Source organism: Gallus gallus, chromosome 2 (genome assembly GCF_016699485.2).
Source record: "Gallus gallus isolate bGalGal1 chromosome 2, bGalGal1.mat.broiler.GRCg7b, whole genome shotgun sequence".
Lineage (NCBI taxonomy): Eukaryota > Metazoa > Chordata > Aves > Galliformes > Phasianidae > Gallus > Gallus gallus.
In genome coordinates, this window is record NC_052533.1 from 138,701,838 (window position 1) to 138,720,565 (window position 18,728).

The 18,728-nt window shown below is 43.5% G+C and overlaps 1 long non-coding RNA gene across 1 annotated transcript in view; it reads right to left on the reverse strand.

Annotated features, from left to right (window-relative positions):
• The window catches only part of LOC100857789, an 80,384-nt gene that overhangs the window by 55,992 nt on the left and 5,664 nt on the right, over positions 1–18,728 (reverse strand). Inside the window, exons 3-7 of the long non-coding RNA XR_006938361.1 lie at positions 15,271–15,487; positions 6,286–6,360; positions 3,839–3,958; positions 3,433–3,610; positions 2,069–2,339 (exon numbers count right to left, since the gene is read on the reverse strand). This is a non-coding gene — a long non-coding RNA (uncharacterized LOC100857789). The remainder of the gene's footprint in view (positions 1–2,068; positions 2,340–3,432; positions 3,611–3,838; positions 3,959–6,285; positions 6,361–15,270; positions 15,488–18,728) is intronic.

Genomic DNA, 18,728 nt, shown 5'->3' on the forward strand with positions numbered 1-18,728 from the left:
GAGTACATTTTAATGTCAGTAGTCTTCATCCACTCTGGACAATAAAACAGTTGATGCTGAAGTGCTAGAGTAGGACAGGGCAAATATCTAAAGATGAGCACAAGGATCCAGATTCCCAGCTAATATAAAGGGTGCCATTAAAGTAAAGAGACGAGGAAGTGCCGTCAAAGGAACTACAAATATTTATGTCAACCAAGGGTGCAATCAGCGGACCCTTACATGTACACCAAGAACACCAAACATTTCTTCATAAATTAAAAGGTTAAAAAGGCCCATTAGAAGATTTAGCTTAGCTTTTGTGTAACTTTTGTATAACTCTTTCAGAACACATACTAACTCCTGGGTTGAGTTTTGGAGTTTGGGTTTGACAGAAGCTCATCTTGCAGAAATGCATACTATCACGATTTGAAAATACCAAGAAATTGAAGATCCTGTCCTTTATTTTATTTTATTTTTTAAAAAATAGTTCAATACTGTCTTAATGATCAAACTTAAATTCAGCTTCCAGCTCTCATTTCTGATTATGTCTTTCTCTGTTAGATTGAAAAAACCTTCAATGAATCTTATTTTCTTTCCTGGAAGTATTTCTATGTCACAGTCAAGTCAGCTCTTTATCTTTCATGCTAAAATAGGCAGATTATTATCTTTAGGTTTCTCTCTGTTGCTACTGCTTAGAAAGGCAAGTGTTTGCTAGCTAGACTGAAATTACAGCTAACAGTTGCAATTTGTCTCCTAAAAAGGATCAAATGAAACAAGTTAATCAGTAAAAATGCCTTTTCTTTTCTTTTCTTTTTTTTTTTTTTTTTTAAGATGACATGTACCAATAAAATGAGAAAAAAAATCCGACAACAATGTCATCCCCAACATAGAGTTCGGAGATTACTTGTGGTCTGTTATTCAGCCATTAGATGTCCTCATGTGCCATTGGGACATGACAGTGCCCTCAGAAAACAAAGTGAAGAAAACAACAATTCAAGGTGAGTGGAAGCTTATGGGTCTGTTGTTGTCACAGCGGGTGTGTTTCTATTACACACATTGCTGGAGAGCAATGATGATTTTCTGAATGATGACAATTGCTGAGGGAAGTTATTATTATTTCCATTCTGAAGGAAAGGCTACAAAGCTGAAGCTGTTATGGAAAACTTCACTCAGGATCTTATTTAAACAGTCACACGTTGAACCCTAGTTATTAATATCAGTGGTCTCTGTACAAAGAAGCAATCTTGGAGTAGACAACAGAGGCCAAGTTATTGATGGATATCTATTTACATATATATCAGAGCTAATTATTTGCTTCTCTCACACTGAAGGCCAAATTGCATGTACCCACCAGAGCCGCACATGACTTTAGAACTCAAACAAAACAAGATCACATCTTCAGCTGCTGTAAATTAGAATTAGTCAGCTACCACACTAGTCTCAAACAGAAGTCAGATGGCTTGTAGGTGTTATTGCTTGCAGTGGTTGACACCCCTACCACTGGGACAGTGCAACAAAATGCCCCCAGACCACTGCAGTTTACAGCAAGGCATAGAAAAGTAAATCCTGGTGTTTCAGTAAGGGTAGTTCAAGATCAGCTTCCCAAGCATTTCAAGAGAATGACAACCACCAGGAAAGAAACAGGGAGGGCAACTAGAAGCAGTAGCTGCCTTGATCATCTCAGTTCCATCTGATTGTATTCATGACCGACCTTCATCTTTCTGTGACAAGCATAAATAACTTAATTGATATTTTATTTAGTTGAACTGCAGGTGCTTGAGAGCAATTGCTTTACCTTTATTTATCTACTAATTTAGTTAGCTAAATGCCCAACTTGAAACTATAGATCATCTTCTAGATGATGTATCTTCTTGCCTATTAGAAACAAAACATTGTAGTGCTCTAATAAGCATTTATTCTTTTGCCCAGTAAATCATTTTATTTATTAAAACAAGGACTAGTAGGTGGATTTCCATAGTTCTACTAATTATCAACCTTTCCTATGCTTCAATAGATTATCCACACACACACACACACAAAGATTAAGGAATGCAGTGATAGCTGAAGTATTATTTCCAGATTTACTCACTCAACACACAGAAGCATGGAGACACTCCTCTTTTCATTAACCTAGGAGCCAGCTTGGAGATGGCACAGGGGATTTCACAACACTTCCTTTCTGCACAGATGAAAGGCTGCAGATTATTCAGTAGTGAAGGTGAGCCAGGGGGACAGGAACATCCAGGATGACAAGGCTATCCACACCCATTAGCAAATTTTAACCAGAGGACTGAGTCACAAACAAATATCTGCCAACTACTTCTGTAGAAGTATTTCTTTTAGACACTTGAAGGACAGCACTGCAAAGACAGCAGAGAAAAATTTGTTAGAAGCCCCCAAGAAGAGCCACCATTGACAGGCTAGCACTTCACTAGAGATGTTGGTGGAGTTGGCCCAAAAAACTTCAGCTGAAGTTGAGCCAATATCCTGCACACCTAAGTTTCTTGAGGCATTTGAGGACATTGCCTTTTTCTATGTCTCTGATGCTGTGCAAGACATTAGTGGCAGTGTATCCTTTTCTTCGGGATTAAAAAAAAAAAAAAAAATCATTTCATGGCAATAATGAGTGTACAGTAAAAAATGCCCCAGATACACATCTCTTACTCCCTCAAACCAACTAGCAGGACTACAGGCAGAAATATATGGCCTTCCTTTTCCCTGTCCATCTTTCTCTCCAGAAGGCAGGTACTCCATCTGGCAGCTCCAGAACAGGCAGTTTCACAGACATACTTGGCTCATCCCACAAGTGGTTAACCAAGACATCAGTAAAGTACTCGGTAGAGGACTCCAGAGATTTACCTCCACTGAATTCTCCCTTGTGGCTGGATTCCAACGACATGAAGCTGGTTTCTGGCTGTGGGTCTGCTAGGAGGTAGCCAGAACCCAGGATCCTGCTTACTGGCTCCCTGCAGGCTGAGTGTGGAGGTTTTGGCTGGCGGGTCCCCAGAATGCATTGCCTCCCCCTTGTTTGCTTTGGCCACTCTCAGGTGGCTGGCCTGAATCTTTCCTTGTCACTGATGCAATAATGGTTTGAGGAGTGCGGGGTCAAAGCAGGCCAGGGGACCTGGAGGGCTCTGGGAGGAACAATAAGGGATTTGTTCAGACAGCAGGCAACAGGTTTGACACTTTTCCAAGATCAGAGCCATGCTAGAAAATGTCTGAGGGTTTGATACTAGGGGTACTGCTGACAAGTCAAAATCTCCTTGTGCGGATGCACTTTTTATGGGTCAAAGCAAGTCCGTATGAAAGAAGTTTCAGCCGGTGGAGTTTATGCCAGTTCTCCAAGTGGATGAACAAAGCACTTCTGGAGGGGATTATGCCAATGTTCACCACAGCTGCAATCAGTGTGGAAGCATAGCCTAAGACCCCACAGCCCTATCTGGCATTTGGTACCTGCAGACGCTCCTTGTGCGGGCCTGGTAGTGGGTAGCCAGCAGCCAATTCTGACGGAGTGTGGGAGAGGCTGGGCAGCAGTGGGGTCCATGCCACACTGTGTCAATGGGGAAGGTCTGGCTTTCCTCAGTCACCCTCCTGTGTAACTCCAGTCTCTTCAGTCAATTTGCTTTTCCCTCTGAAGGCCAATGAAAAGGGCTCTGGTTGACATACCAGGACAGAACACAATGAACTAAATGGGTAGATATAAAAGGCTGTACTGATCTTTGACTGAATGGAATTAACATTAGAGGAGATCAGCCTTGGTAAAACCATATCCATTTCAGGAGTTCATGTTTCCAGTAGAGCAGGGAAAATTGATTGGGATGAAATTTAATTATTGTAAGGATTTAAAAGCTCGACTTACATAGCTGAAGAGAAGACTGTGAGTGGTATGTTGAAGGGAAGATCTAGTGTGGATGATGAAGAATGAGGAGAAGCAGAGTTTTCAGTGTGCCTCCTAGAAAGCTGCAAAAGGTTCCAGTAGCTGAAATGGAAATATGACAGAATTGACCTTGAAAGAAGATGTAGTTTCCTGGGACTAAGGATGATTAAGCCCTGGAAGAGTTTGCCAAGTGAGAGGAGGATTCACCTTGCTTTACAACACCTTTACAACAAGATTAGATCAAGTCTATGACTTAATCCCATTTCTGGGGAAAAATACTATGGATTAAGAAAAACAGAGGGGAGAGAGGCATGAATTCTGCTAATCTCTGCTTCCTTTTTTTACCTGAATTCCATCCATCTAAGAATAACTCGTGGCAACTACCATGCAGCAAGATCAGAATTTCTTGCTCCTTTCTGCTTCACATGACGCCTCAAAAATGAGGTGAGGAGAGTTGGTGGAGGATTTATAGATTTCTCCTTTTGCTAAACCTACATTTGGAAATTTGTAAGTCTGATAGCTCTTGACTGGAAAAATATCTCTTTCACCAGGGCTCCTACAGACATGAGATCACACTTGAGTGCACGTACTCTAGTTTCCAAGCACTGCATCTTCTCTCCTAATCCTGATATGAGTGATAGATCTACAGAGTAAGCTACACTGGCACCTGAAGTCCCACAGCAAGAATGAGGTCAGGTCACCTTGCTGCCAGTGTCTGGGATGATGCATGAAGTGAGCAAGTGAGAGACTCTCCCACGTAATACATGAGACTTGACAAGTCTGAATGTAGCCAAGTAGGTTTTAGACCTTCCAGGGATTCTCTTCAAGCAAGCTGATTTCCATCAAAGGTGACACAGCTAATCTCTTCCCTCCGTGCCCTTCAGGGAAGGGGAGAGGAGACGAAGAAGAGCCTGGCCTGCAGAGTAGTTCATATCATGGCCAACAGCATGTCTTGCTTCATTTGGCCTCTCTGCCCTATGCCTGGACTTCACACTGTTCTTTGCCACAAGCACATCAGCTCCTCCTCCAAACAAGATAGAAAATGAAGGAGAAAAGAGGCAAATTAGAGATTCTCTAGTCAGCAATCCTTGCAAGAATTATTCTCTTTCAGTCAGGGTAAAATATTCTGATCTTCTAAAACTTGTAAGATATAAGACCAATAGACATTTACACTTATGGAACTGTCACAGCATTCACACGGGCACTAATCTCACAGTGAATAGTTCACAGATTTTAAGGTCAGATGTTTAGGATCATCCAGGCAGTATAACAAAACTGCTGAATTTTGGCCAGAATTTCACCCACATCAATCCCAGTACGTTTATTTCAGCAGATTGCTTGGGCAACACCTTCTTTCAGCTCAGTGAGATCTTTGATATACGTACAGTCAGTTCCTTTCTGTTTCCTTTGAGAAGGATGGCTAAGGTTAGAGGAAAATAGAAGACAACAACAACAAAACCATCTCCCTCAGTGCACCTCCCTCCCCATCCCTGAAAGTTAGCATGGAATTCTGAGTAATTTGCATCAGAGGCGCTTCCATTTTATGCAAACTGCCACAAAGTGGAAAATACCAGGTGACAGCTCCATACTGGAGATGCTGCAACCCTCAGTGGGCTTGTATAAAAAGCCATAATACACATAAAAGTCTAATGTGCCTTCAAAATTACCTCATCTTTTATTTAGAGGTTATTTCACCCTTGTCTTCTTTTATCGCTCTTTATACGAGTGAAGTGGGGAAACTGGACAAAATTGAGGCAATTTAGGTTACTAAGTGGAACTAGAGTTTACAGTCAAAGTGAGGCTCTGGGGGAAGAATTCCCCACAGCCATCCCCACAGCCAGCCTAAAGTTCTGCAATCAGCTTTATTTAGGTGTTTCTTCCCAGCTCCAGCCCCCACCCTCTGCCCAGTGATAAGGCTGTCTACTAAAAGAGAAAAATACAAACAGAAAGCTATGGAGGGCAGCTGGATGAGGGATAAAAATAGCAGTAGGGCTCTCTATAGTGGTGTCCTTTGTGAGTTCCCTCCACATGAGAGGGAAAATCCTGGCAGCATTTCTGTTTCATGGGGTCAGCATCTCCAAGGGGAGCAACACATACACACATTCTCATGCACACACATACACGTGAAAGAGGCTGTGGGCTGACTTTTGGGCATGTCAGTGCCATGAGTTAGAATTCAGCATGAGCTACGCAAAGACAACACCCAGGAAAACAGTGGAAAACCCCTCCTGGAGCACAGGGCAATGGTGAACACAGGAGATAAGTAATTTCTGCTGCTCCCAGCTCTAACATGCTTGGCAGCCTGAATTCACACAGCTTTTCCCTATCTTTTTGTTGTTTCCTCTCCACCTCCACCTATTCTGAGGCTATTTGGATCAGGCTGTCTCTGCACAGCACCTGGAAGACTGATTGTGATCTGTAGGCTTTACCATAGCATAAATAGTGAGACTCCAGTTGGCTCCATGGTTCGCGTAGCTCTCTGACTACCAAGAAGTTAAAAATTCCTATGTGGGGAAAAAAAAAAAAAAAAAAGAGTTATTAATTTTAAAATTAACAGTAGCAGCAGATCCTCAGCTAATATTTTCCCATATAAAACAGATCTTGAGCCACAGAGCAAAATAGAATCACTGAGGAAAAATAAGCGCCATTACTATTTTTTCTTCCTCTCCAGAAAATACTTTATATTCTCAGATAACCCTCTTATGCTTGCTGGTATCAATTATCCCTAAACTTGTGGGGATTGAGGCAGCATTTGCACAGAGACTGATTGTCTCCTAACGGTCTGCTGTAGCCTTCTCAGTGAGGCTGCTAATACTGGGTATCTTCCAAGACCAGATCCCAGATCCAGGTCTGTAATTCAACTTCTGCTCCGGCATTTCTATTGTATTCTGTTCCTCTGAAGACCTTTTCAAGTGCCTTTTATAACATCATCTGCCAGTGATATCACTGATGCTCCCCCCTCATCAGGCCAGATTTGGAAAACTCCCTGCAAACTGCTGAGCAAGCAGACTTTGCTGGCTCCTGGCTCTCAAAGGGCTGAAACAAAAGCTCCAGATGCAAGTACCTAAGCTCTGACTTTCAGGAGAACTTTCAGGAGGTATGTAGTGAAATCAGACTCCAAAAGTTCAGTTCAGATATAATTTAAATGCAAATCTGTGGTTTTTGAGCTTACACTACACATAAATGACACCAAATCAAATGGTTTCTTAAGCTGACTGAGAATTGATTTACTCCCTTCAGGTAGATATTCCGTGGTTTGGTTTACAGGATGACACAAACTCAGAACTTAACTCAGGAGCTGATCAATAATATAATTTTGGTTCCTAAATAAATGAAGCCTGATAAATATCAGACACTTTTAAATTGGATTTAATGAGTACTTATGCATGTACCTGTGGGCTCTGATTCATGAGCTATGGTTACTCTATGCTGAAGTAATCTCGTTTTTCTGCTAGAAGCTACTGCCCTGTGCCCATGGCAGAGGCAGCAGATGGTCCTCAGACATGCAGAGCTTGGGGTGCCCCCATCCTATTGGGAAGCAATGTCCCAAACTTTATCTTGATGTCCATCTTCAAAGGGAATGATGCTGATGATGTGGAGGAGATGGCAAAAAGGGACATGAAAGAGTCAGCTGGGGAGGAGCTCAGCTTTGAATTTCTAGCTGAGGGTAAGAAGTGGTTCAGGAACAGCTGATGAGGATGATGAGTGGCAGAGAAAGACGTCAGCATGGGGAGAGATGGAAGAGATTGCATCTGTTTCCTTCAGAGACGATGCCAACAAAGACTGACATAGTGGAAATGTACAAAAGAATTAATGGTTCAGAGAAATAACAACTGCCTACCACATCTCCCAACACATAAGCTCAAGAGCTCTTTGTCAACCAGAGAGAACTGCAAGTAAGCAGGTGGATATTTTAAGAGTAAAAACACCTGCATATCCCATTCTCATCCCAAAAACCGAAGATCAGCTTCATGTAAGAGGCTACCCTGCTCTGGGAGAAGGTGAAGTTCCCTGAGCACAAGCTGTGCCATGCCTCGCACCCTCTGGGCTGGAGCAGGTCCCGGCCTGCTTAGTGCGCCAGCATATACACGGCCGGCCAGACGGAGAAATGAGATGGAATCCGAAAGGTACAAGATCCTTATCAGGACCCAGAATTGTACTTAGCAGGGAAAAAGTGAAGGCAGGAGCAAGCCATGTGCTGGTGGAGGAAAGGAAAAAGTGAAGGCAGGAGTCAGCGATGTGCTGGTGGACACTAGAAAGAAACAAATTCTAGGGACACGTTCTTTCTGACTCTTTCCTACTTCAGAAGTTACCCGTACTGGAGCTTGTGTAGGTGAATGTGGTGTTTCCACTCCATGGGCAGATGCGTTTCACCACATCATACTCTCACTTCCCTGCTCAAAGTAAGAGGGAGAGAAAACGTGATGGAAAGGAGCTCAAGAGTTGAGATAAGAGGCTGGGGCACAAGTTTTACGGGAAGTGGCTGAGGAAGCTGGAATTGTTCAGTTTGGAGAAGAGTAGGCTCAGGGGACACCTTATCGTTCTCTACAACCTTCTGAAAGGAGACTGTAGTGAGGTGGGGTTTGGCCTCTTCTCCCAGGTAACAGTTATAGTATGAGAGGTAATGACCTTAAGTTGAGTAGAGGGGAGATCATGTTGAATATTAGGAAAAGCTTATCCTCCAAAAGAGTGACGAGGCATTGCAACAGACTGCCCAGGAAGGTGGTGGAGTCACCGTCCCTGGAGGTGTTCAAGAAACATGTATATGTGGTACAGAGGGAAATGGTTTAGTGGGCAATATTAGTGGCAGGTGGACAGTTGGACTAGATGATCTTAGTGGTCTTTTCCAACCTTAATGATTCTATGACTCTATGATAAGGACAGGGATATCACTCACCGATTGCTATCGTAGGCAAAACAGACTCAGCATTAGTGTAATTTATTGTCTATTACTAACAGCAGTAAGAAACTAAAAGCAAGCCAAAAACCCCTGCCCTCTCCCACCTTCTCCCACCCGAGCAGTGTGGGGGAACAGGGTCTGCAGTCAGCCCACAGCGCTTCATCCCTACCTCTCCTTAGTGGTCACTCTCTGCCCCTGTTCCATGGCTCCCTCCCACTGGAAGCCATCCTTCTCAAACTGTTCCCACGTAAGCTTTCCACAGACTGCAGCTCTCCCAGCACTACTCCAGCACGGCTCCATATCATGGGGCCAATTCTTCAGGCACTGCTCCACATGGATCCCTACAGGTGGAAGCTCCCCCAGCCCGCTTGCTCCACTGTTGTCCTGTATCTGCTCCTACGGGGGCTCTCCATGGGCTGTGCCTCCTTCAGTCCTCATCCACTGCTGTGTCATGGGATCCTCCATGGCTGCACATGGAGATCTACACTGAACTATTTCAGGAAAATCACAACCCATGGGCAAAGGAAAATACACTCCTAAATGTGCAGTATTGCCAATGTAACCACACTGGCCCTTCGGATCTCTGCCTTGAAAGCTGTGGTGCTGGAAGTCTACTGGCTTCATTCTCTGATACAATGAGTGCATGCACTTATCTATCTTCCCTCATTTTAAATAAATGTCAATATTTTTTCCTCTGGGCTCTTCTTTCTTGTTTTGTCAAAAGCAATCATTATATTATTATATCATATTTTGTATTATTATGCAAAATTAGAGGCAAGTAAATACATCAGAAAGGTGGCATTATCTGAGAGGATGTGACAGCTGCTCACATTTGCTCAAATGTATTTCTCCTTGAAGTCTGACCCTAGGTGTAAATTGAAGAAGCCTGACAAGACATAGAAAGGAGTACTACCCTGCTGACCCAGTTTTCGTAGAGAGCAGTGTATATAATTATTTGGCCAGTTGCTGTTGATAAACCAATCCCATGTGAGGTTAAAAATTATTCAGGCAATTACTGGTGACACAGCAGTATGCTAGAAACCTGCATGGCAAACCTCTCAGCCACAGCTATGCTGGAGGGAGGTGTGGTGAGGTGTGATCTGGGACAGAGATAGTTCTGTTGGCAGATGTCCTCAGCACAGGGGCAGCTCCCCAGGCTGCTGCTTTGGTGGTATATTTTGGTCAGGAATGGTAAAATAAGTGATATCACAAATACCTTATTTTGTGATAAGGTCCCGTACAAGGGCTGTGCGTACAATGCTTCAGCCTGCAGCAATCTCACTATTTCTCAGCAATAAATAAAGCAATCCTGGAACTATTGCGTTGCTGCAGGGAAACCACTCCTCATGGGAAAGATCAACTAAAAGTGGGATTTTTGTTTATAGAAACTGCATTAATGGCAAGAACTGCTGCCAGAAATGCTGCAGCATGGAGAATGCCCACCAGTTCAGGCCCCAACAGATGCAGCTGCACCTGCAGAAAGTCCCCAGCAGAGACTGGGAGGAATGTGCTGAGATAGCATCCTCCGTGATGCTGCTGATGACGCACCTCCTGCTCACCACCAGCTCCCATCATCTGTGCCGTGGATTGCAATACTGAGCTTTGGCTGCTTGGGTTCACACAGCTTGCTTTCCCCAGTGACAAGTCTGGTGCAGAGCGAGTTAGGCAGCCAGGCTATGTATATATACTTATAAGCACTTGCACGTATATATCACTTTGTTTTAATGTAGAGCGCAGGACAGATTTAGACCACCCAACTGGGATGCAAGAGCCAAGGATTTATATATTTTCATTTTTTAACAACTAAAACATTTTTCTTTTTCTATCTATCTATCTATCTATCTATCTATCTATCTATCTATCTATTATTATTATTATTATTATATGATGTGTTGCAGAGCCTCAGAGAATATCTGGAAATAAACAGTGATATAGCTGTTACTAATTCTTCTAAAATGAAGCGACCTACTTGGGAAAGCATTTTCTCTTTAACTTCAGGCAAGAACACAAGTGGATATAATTATATACGCATAACTCTCTATTCTTCTTAGTTTCATTTTTGTCATTTGGGAAGGCATTCAAGTTCAGCCAAGACATTCAAATTTCTGATGGGAATGAAAAAAAAAAAAAAAAAGGAAAAGAGGTGAGATTCTTAAGATAAATTGTAGTCATACTACACAGTCTAATGCATTGGTATTAATGGTAATAGTATAATGCACCATATAAAAAAAATTAATTCCTGAATCTTCTATTACAGCTTACATCCTGATCTAATGCAAAATTGGAGTAAGCTATTAATAGCAGTGGAATTCCTAAAGATTGGCTCTAAATTAAAAGAGATCTTCATCTAGTTTAATGTGCAAGCTGCAAATGTTGCTCTAATATAAATACAACTGAACTGTAAACCAGCTCATTACACCTCAGATCTGAGCTAAGTAATAGTCATGTTACATTAAAAAGATCAGAATGGGCAGGTTTTCCTTTAAGAAGTTTTCCTGAAGACTAGCCAGCTAATGAACAGGGTTCAATCATGACACCGAACCATTTTCCAAGAATTATTCTGGTTTGCACGAGCCTATAGAAAGCATACACCAGACATAAGCCTCATGTAAGTTCCCACTGCTCACCAGACCTGTGTGGTCCATGTCCCCATGTTTATAACATGGTTGGCCATATCTACCCATGACAGCCAACCCATGCCGCCCATCCCATCCCAGAGCCACCCACCATCACTTAGCATGGACCGACAAGTATGAAGTGCTGTGGGTGGGAGAGGCAGCCCCAGCTTCTCCTCTGCTCCTTCTTTTGTCCTGCTGATTGTGCTTTTTCACAGCTCAGCTATTAAGGCAGATGGCTGCCTGCACAGCCTAAGGCAGCGGACAGATGGGCTCTCCTCCCCATTCGGAGTCACTCTCACAACTACAAGCAAGCACCTGCTGACCTTGCCTCTTTTCCTGGCTGTAATCAATCCAAGAATTAGCTTTCTTTTCTGCTACAGTTTGGGTAAACCCAAGACTTATGCAAACCTTAGTTTTCCTCGTCAACCTCCAGAGATCCAATACCACTTTGGGGCTTGTCGTAAAGCTGAGCTATTCCTAAATTCACTGGTGTTTCATCTCCTTCTGAACTTAAATTGTCCACACACTGCATTTGTCCAAGACCTGTTCAGGGAAGGAAACATGACTTCACCCCTATATACACCAATTATCACATTGCCTGTGTTCACATTGGTGATTATATACATTCATGATACAGTAAATGCCTAGAAGAGCCTCCAGGATCCATGTGACCTGGGAAGGAGAGATAGTAGGGAACGTAAAGAAAAAAAAGAGATGGGATATCCTAATTTCATAAGAAATTCAGACTGGTATTAGTACAAACGTACACAAGGGAGAAACTCCGCACATCACCTGGTGACCAGCTCCATCTTATGCTATTTTCCTGAAGACAGACATGAGAAACCATGAAGAGAGCACAAAAATAGAGGAAAAAAATGAATGCTGCAAAGCACTGAGAGACATCTCACACACAAGCACACACAGTGATAAGTAGGGAGTATCTATGCTAAAGGACGGCATGCAGAACTTCAGCAAGGGCTAGATGACTTCTGGAAGCTCCTTCTGACGTAAACTTTTACATGATTCAAATTACAAAAGTAGGATGAGTAAAAAAAAAGAACTATCCTTCATGGTGAGAGCTGAGGAAATCAGTTTGGTCCCTTCGAAAATCCAGGGATGCATCAAAAGAAGGGTGGCCAGCAGGGTGAGGGAGGTGATCCCGCTCCTCTACTCTGTGCTGGTGAGGCCTTGCCTGGAATACTGCATCCAGATGTGGCGTCCTCAATACAAGAGAGACATAAATCTGTTGAAGAGTGTCCAGAGAAGGGCCACAGAAATGATCCACAGAATGGAACATCTCCCTGTGAGGACAGGCTGAGAGAGCTGGGGCTGTTCAGCCTGGAGGAGAGAAGGCTCCGAGAAGACCTGATAGCAGCCTTTCAGTATCTAAAGGCGGGCTCTGAGAAAGAAGGGGGCAGACTTTTCAGCAGTGTCTGTTGTGATAGGACAAGGAGAAATTGCTTCAAACTAGAACAGGGGAGATTTGGATAGAATAGAAAGAAAAAGGTTTTGTTTTGGTTTGGTTTTTTTTATGAAAAAAGTAGAGAAGCACTGAAAGAGTTTGCCCAGAGAGATGGTGGATGCCCTGTCCCTGGAGACATTCACTGGATGGGGCTCTGATCAACCTGCTCTAGCTGTAGATGTCCCTGTTCATTGCGGAGGAATTGGACTAGATGGTCTTTGAAGGTCCCTTCCAATTCAAACTATTCCATGATCCTATGATAAGTCCACATTGCAAGCTTCATCAAACCCTTCAAGAAGCCTAGTTTGAAACAACGATTTGTGACAGAATTCTAGGTCAATAGATTTACTTCAAATATTTTGTGCTGAAGTTGATCCTTTTACTTCCCCTTCTTACAGGAATGTTGTATCATGCTCTCTCATTTTCTTAAAGGCTGTTCTTTGCACTCCTTTGCTCCCTCACAGCCTTCCACTGAGAGAAGAAAGGACTGTTGCATCCAGCAGAAACTGGAGCAGAGGAGATGGGCGGTACTGTGGAATGTAATCACCAAGCAATACATTTTGATGTCACAAAGATGATGCTTTCTCAGTAATGACAGGGAAGAACTGCTAGACTGAACAGAGAAACCATGCTGGCTTTTAGCTTACAAAGCTCTTGACTCACTGCAGAGCTTAAATCCATCGCCTGCTTGCTGAAGTCAGTCCTGCATCAGTCCAGCTGTCGAATCACACAAATGGCCCATTACCAAGTGAAAGCCCTTCTCAGCTATCTATTTGTTCTCCAGATCAGGAGATTGTGGGTGGAAATGGAATGCAGCCTTGCCTACAGGGCTTTCTGTAAAAAAGGTTTTACTGTAGCAGTGGAAAAGGCAGTGGAAATCCAGCACAGATTGGGAGCATAAGAACCCTTATTTGTTCCCCACCATGTGGGATCAGCTGGTTGGTCCCAAAGAGCATCACTGGTGTTGCAGAGCAGATGAGCACTCTCAGGTATTTGTCTGGGCTCCAAGCTCCCTGCACTTACACCTTTTTCCCAGTAGACGTTTTCTAAATCAACTTTGGGGCACAAAGGTCAGTCTTCAAAAATAATACTGAGTTATCCCCATGCTCCAAACTTTTCCCTTTCCAGTCCCCTTTGGACACTTCCGCAGCAAGCAACCTTTTATTCTGCAGATTATTTTTGTCTTCCTCCCCCCAGGAAGCAACATTTCTACCAGCCCAATCCTTTAGCTCACTCATGTGTTGGCCTCTACACACCAGCTCCAAAACACTCATTTGGCAGGCAGGCTGGAAAATGGCAGTTTGCTACGTCAACCTGCACTTCTCTCTTCATTCACTATTCTTAATAAGTGTTTAGGAATGTATTAATGTGGGGCTAGGCCGCAAAGTTTGCATCCGGGCTTTTGTCATGTTTGGAAGAGATGAGCTAGCACCAGCATCTGGTGCACATCATCCCTTCTGTACTTAGCATCCAATAACAGCATACAACACTAACTCCCCTCTCAGAATTCCTTTCTTCTGCCCATATAGTCAGAATTGTCATGATTTTTCCCTGCTCTCCCTTCTCTAAGCCACCAAACAGCCGTTTGATCCAGATAATGAAGCTGTTCAGAAACTACCAGCATTTCTCTCTTAACCAAAATCTTTGCCTACAGGCGATGATGTAACACACAGGGAGCATTGAGCGTGGATGAACTAAATAACATTAAAGCTCTCTGCAGCCGCTTTAGGAATGAATATATGAGCTAGCTATCACAGTTTCACATGTACGTGCAATAGACAAGGTGTAAGTTTGCAGCAAGAGAGCTTACCGCAGGCCTTGAAATAGCTGCAAGGTCAAAGAGAGGCGGCAGAGGGGACAAATGACCTGCTCTGCTCTTCCTCAGTTGGCCCATCTCACCAGCAAGGAAAGAAATCATTTGTAAGAGTTGTCAGCACACAACTGGATGGATGACCACCCCTCTTCTTCCCCCAGATAACTCCCTTGCATTGCCAGCAGAACTAACCCACTTGGCGGTAAGGTCAGCACCTCTGTATTTGTGCAAGGCCCAAAGGCAGTAGGTGAGGCGCTGACATATCTGAGGCATCTGAGAGCTCTTCAGCTTTTGGTACAGTTCCTCCTTCACCAATTGCTGATCTGAGGAGAGGCTGCAAAACTTGCTGCAAAACAAGGCAACTGAACTTCATCTGAGCTCCAAGCTGCTGCAGTACTGCAGGTACTGAGGGCTGACGGTTTAGAGCTGCTCAGTATCTGTCTCAAGCATAATATTGCAGGTATGTAATACACCTACACCCTTCAGTCTCTGTTGTTTTAATTGAGGCACCTACAAACAGGTTCTCCAATTTTCCAAGTACAGAAAAGCTAAGGGCAGTCAGGAATCCCCATCATGCAAAATAATCCCAAAGATTTTCCACTCATGGAGAACCGCACCTACCCAGTGTTTAGCAAACAGCAGTTTCAGGGACTCCGAAGGAGGTGTACAGCATCACTCACTGCCAGCAGTGCAGGAGAAAATGATCAAGCACGTATATGGAAGAATGATCTTGCACCTCCCATTTAGAAATATCATAACTCGATTCCCTTGCATGCACACACACACACAGTCTTTGGCTTCATGGATATAACACCATCACGGATCATCCTTTGTTTATCTGGGGGGGGAGAATAAGAAGGAAAGATGAGAAAAGTATGAACTAAAGGCAGAGATGCTTTCTGGTTAACCATAAGAGCACTAAAACCATATCAGCTGTAGGCATCAGCACATTATTTGTGGGGACTGACATACCTACCTCCATAAACTTCTAATCATGTGTAGATAAAATTCAATATTTTGAAGCCTTCGGTAATATCAACTCCTGTAATTTTTGTGGTAGGCTACTAAAGAAATAATAGGAAAAAACAAACAAACAAACAAACAAACAAACAAAAAACACAGCCCTTAATAGGAAGCAGAGATAGATGGTGCTGGATGTGGCATATCCTTATTTTTCACTTCTGATCTACCCAATGTGGGATCCACCTCATCCCCCTTTCTTCCCATGACACTCACAGGAGGATACATCCTCTCTAGAAGAACCAGACCAGAGCCACACTGGTACATGAGGACTACTCTCAATCCATACGGTGATACGATTTGGATCTGCAGATAAATCTCAGTGGGAATGAATAGGGAAGCAGAGAAGCTCCCAGTCACACAGACCAGGATAGGGGCTTCATCATTTCCCTCGCTCCTTTCCTGTATGCAATGCGAGACAATTCACTTTGCTCCCCTACGTCCCCCTCCCCACTCCCAGGTGCACACATCACAGCCTTTTTAGAGCAAAGAGGGGCAGTGCCTGTCAACACAGCACACTTGGCCCTACACCTTGGGGTCTGGGCACGGGTAAGTGCCTTTGCAACACAAATGATAACAGTAATAACAATGCTTGCAGCTCACTCAGGACATCTTTCCTTTCTAAGGTTGGGTGTAAATAATGTTCTTATCTTCTAAGAAATACCTCTGCCATCTCTGACTAGGTGATAAGTAGAGAGACACTCTTAACTGCTGATCAACAGGGAGGAGAGTGATTAGCATCCTCTGGGGAACACCTTGTTGATGATGGCTGCTTTGCATTGTTGAGGGTGTAAGAAGCACCTAAATTCCTCCTCCACAGAGCTCTCAACTGCTGATGAAGTCAGTACTGCATTTAATCCCTCAGCACACTGCTTGTCAGGCCAATTTCTGATCAAAGCCTTGCTTGCATCTGCAGACATAATTGCAAACCTCTGCAACTCTCCACAGTTTGAGAAAGGGACTTAGTGTCAATGGAAGGAACGACTGAACTTAGGCAACACCAAGCCTTCATGTTCATGTACATGGAAGTACAAAAATTAAACAAAAACAAAACAAAACAAAAACCCCCAAACAAACCAACAACTCTACAAAGGGACCAATTAGTAGGAAGGCTAAAATAGGTACAACCATTTCAGGAGTTTCCAAGTTGAGGGCTGTGATCTTAATTCCCTGCTAACTGAGTCTGATATGCTGGGTCTCTGCAACAGCTCCCCAGTGCTCAGCCACTTCTGGCTAGCACAAACATAACCAAGGCAAGGAGAAGCAGGTACCGCAGAGCAACATGGATCCTATAAAGTCAAAGTGTGAACTAATAGATAGGCATACTGAGGCTCAGGCTTAACCCCAAGGGGTGGATCAGTATGTGGGAACAAGCCACTGCTTTGATTTGCATTGTTGAGTACCAACAGATCAAGGTACTCTTCATCCTCGCCACCATCAATGGAAGCAAATGGCATTCATATGACTGCACCCATACCAGAACTGTGTTCAGTTTTGGGCCCCTCACTGTAAGAAAGGCATTAAGGCCCTGGAGCATGTCCAGAGGAGGGCAACAAAGCTGTGAAGGGTCTGGTGCACAAGGGTTTTTTGTTTTGCTTTGTTTTGTTTTGTTTTGTTTTTATGGGGAGTGGCTGAAAGAACTGGGATTGTTCAGTCTGGAGAAGAGGAGGCTCAGGGAGACCTTATCATTCTCTATGACCCTCTGAAAGGAGGTTGTGGTGAGGTGGATGTCGGCCTCTTCTCCCAGGTAACAGCAATAGGATGAGAGGTGATAGTATTAAGTTGTGCCAGGGGAGGTTCAGGTTGGATATTAAGGAAAATGTCTTCTCTAGAAGAGTGGTGAGGTACTGGAACAGACTGCCCAGGAAGGCGGTGAAGTCACGATTCCTGGAGGTGTTCAAGAAACATGTATACATGGTACTTAGGAATACGGTTTAGTGGGCAATGTTGGCGGTAGTTGGACAGTTGGACTAGATGACCCTAGTGGTCTTTTCCAATCTTAATGATTCTATGATTCTGTTCTATGATTCTATGATCCTGTGTTGACAATGGTGCTTCAGCCAGAGCTGGGATGTTTCCTTCCACAGTGCTTCAGAGCTCCCTGTCATATTGGTGAGGTGCCTCCAGCCTGGGCAACAAAGCATAGATACAAGCACATACCTACTAAGGCTTTTCCTGCTCTGCAGGATCAAACTGTGCCTTACACATCTCAGAAAACAGCTGGGGTAGGAGGTTCCTTCCTCCCAAACAGGCTGGCCCTCCTGGCAAAGGTGGGCCCCAGCGTTATATGAGTTTGGTTGCACAGTATAAGAAAAAAATGCCAAACAGATCAGAAACACTTCCATATCTAGCAGTGTCCTATGTCCAGAAGAAAATGCAACCTCACACTTTTGATTACAGACTGACTCTTAAATAAGGCAATCCTCATCCATAGCAATGATTTCCTTTCTCCCCTCTTATTATACATTTTACCTCCCTGTATTATTGCTCACAGGAAACATCAATTTTCAAGCATGGTATTTCCCTTTCTAATAAAATGCAGCAGGAGGTTCCACAGGTTAATTATAAATTGATTTTAAAAGCATTTACCAAGAAGTGTTTTAAATCCATTTCCCTTAATTTCATTTGATGCAGCATATGTCTCGCGGTGCAAAGGGGAGACGCGGTGTTATTGCCACTATCTGCCAGATGAACATGTTCATCACCAGCAGTGCAGGGAATGATAAGTCCCTTATCTGATACAGAGAGACAAAACATTCCCTCTTTCTTATCAACAAATTGAATTATCAGCCAAGTGAAGTAGTTTTTGGTAGCATTTCTGACTGCGTTTTGCTTTTAAATCCATACTGGCAGCAAATGTTCATGGATGCATTTCCCTCTTACGCTCATTTCAAAATGCAGCAGCAGCCACAGATAAGAATGCTTTATCTCCCCAAGACGTCTAACCTATGTGCTGCTAGACTGTTCTGAATTTGCTGGTAATCCAAGCTATAGTGAAAGTAACGGGTGATGCTAAGACAGACATACAAAGAGCTTGGAGGACCTCAGAGTTGAGCCAG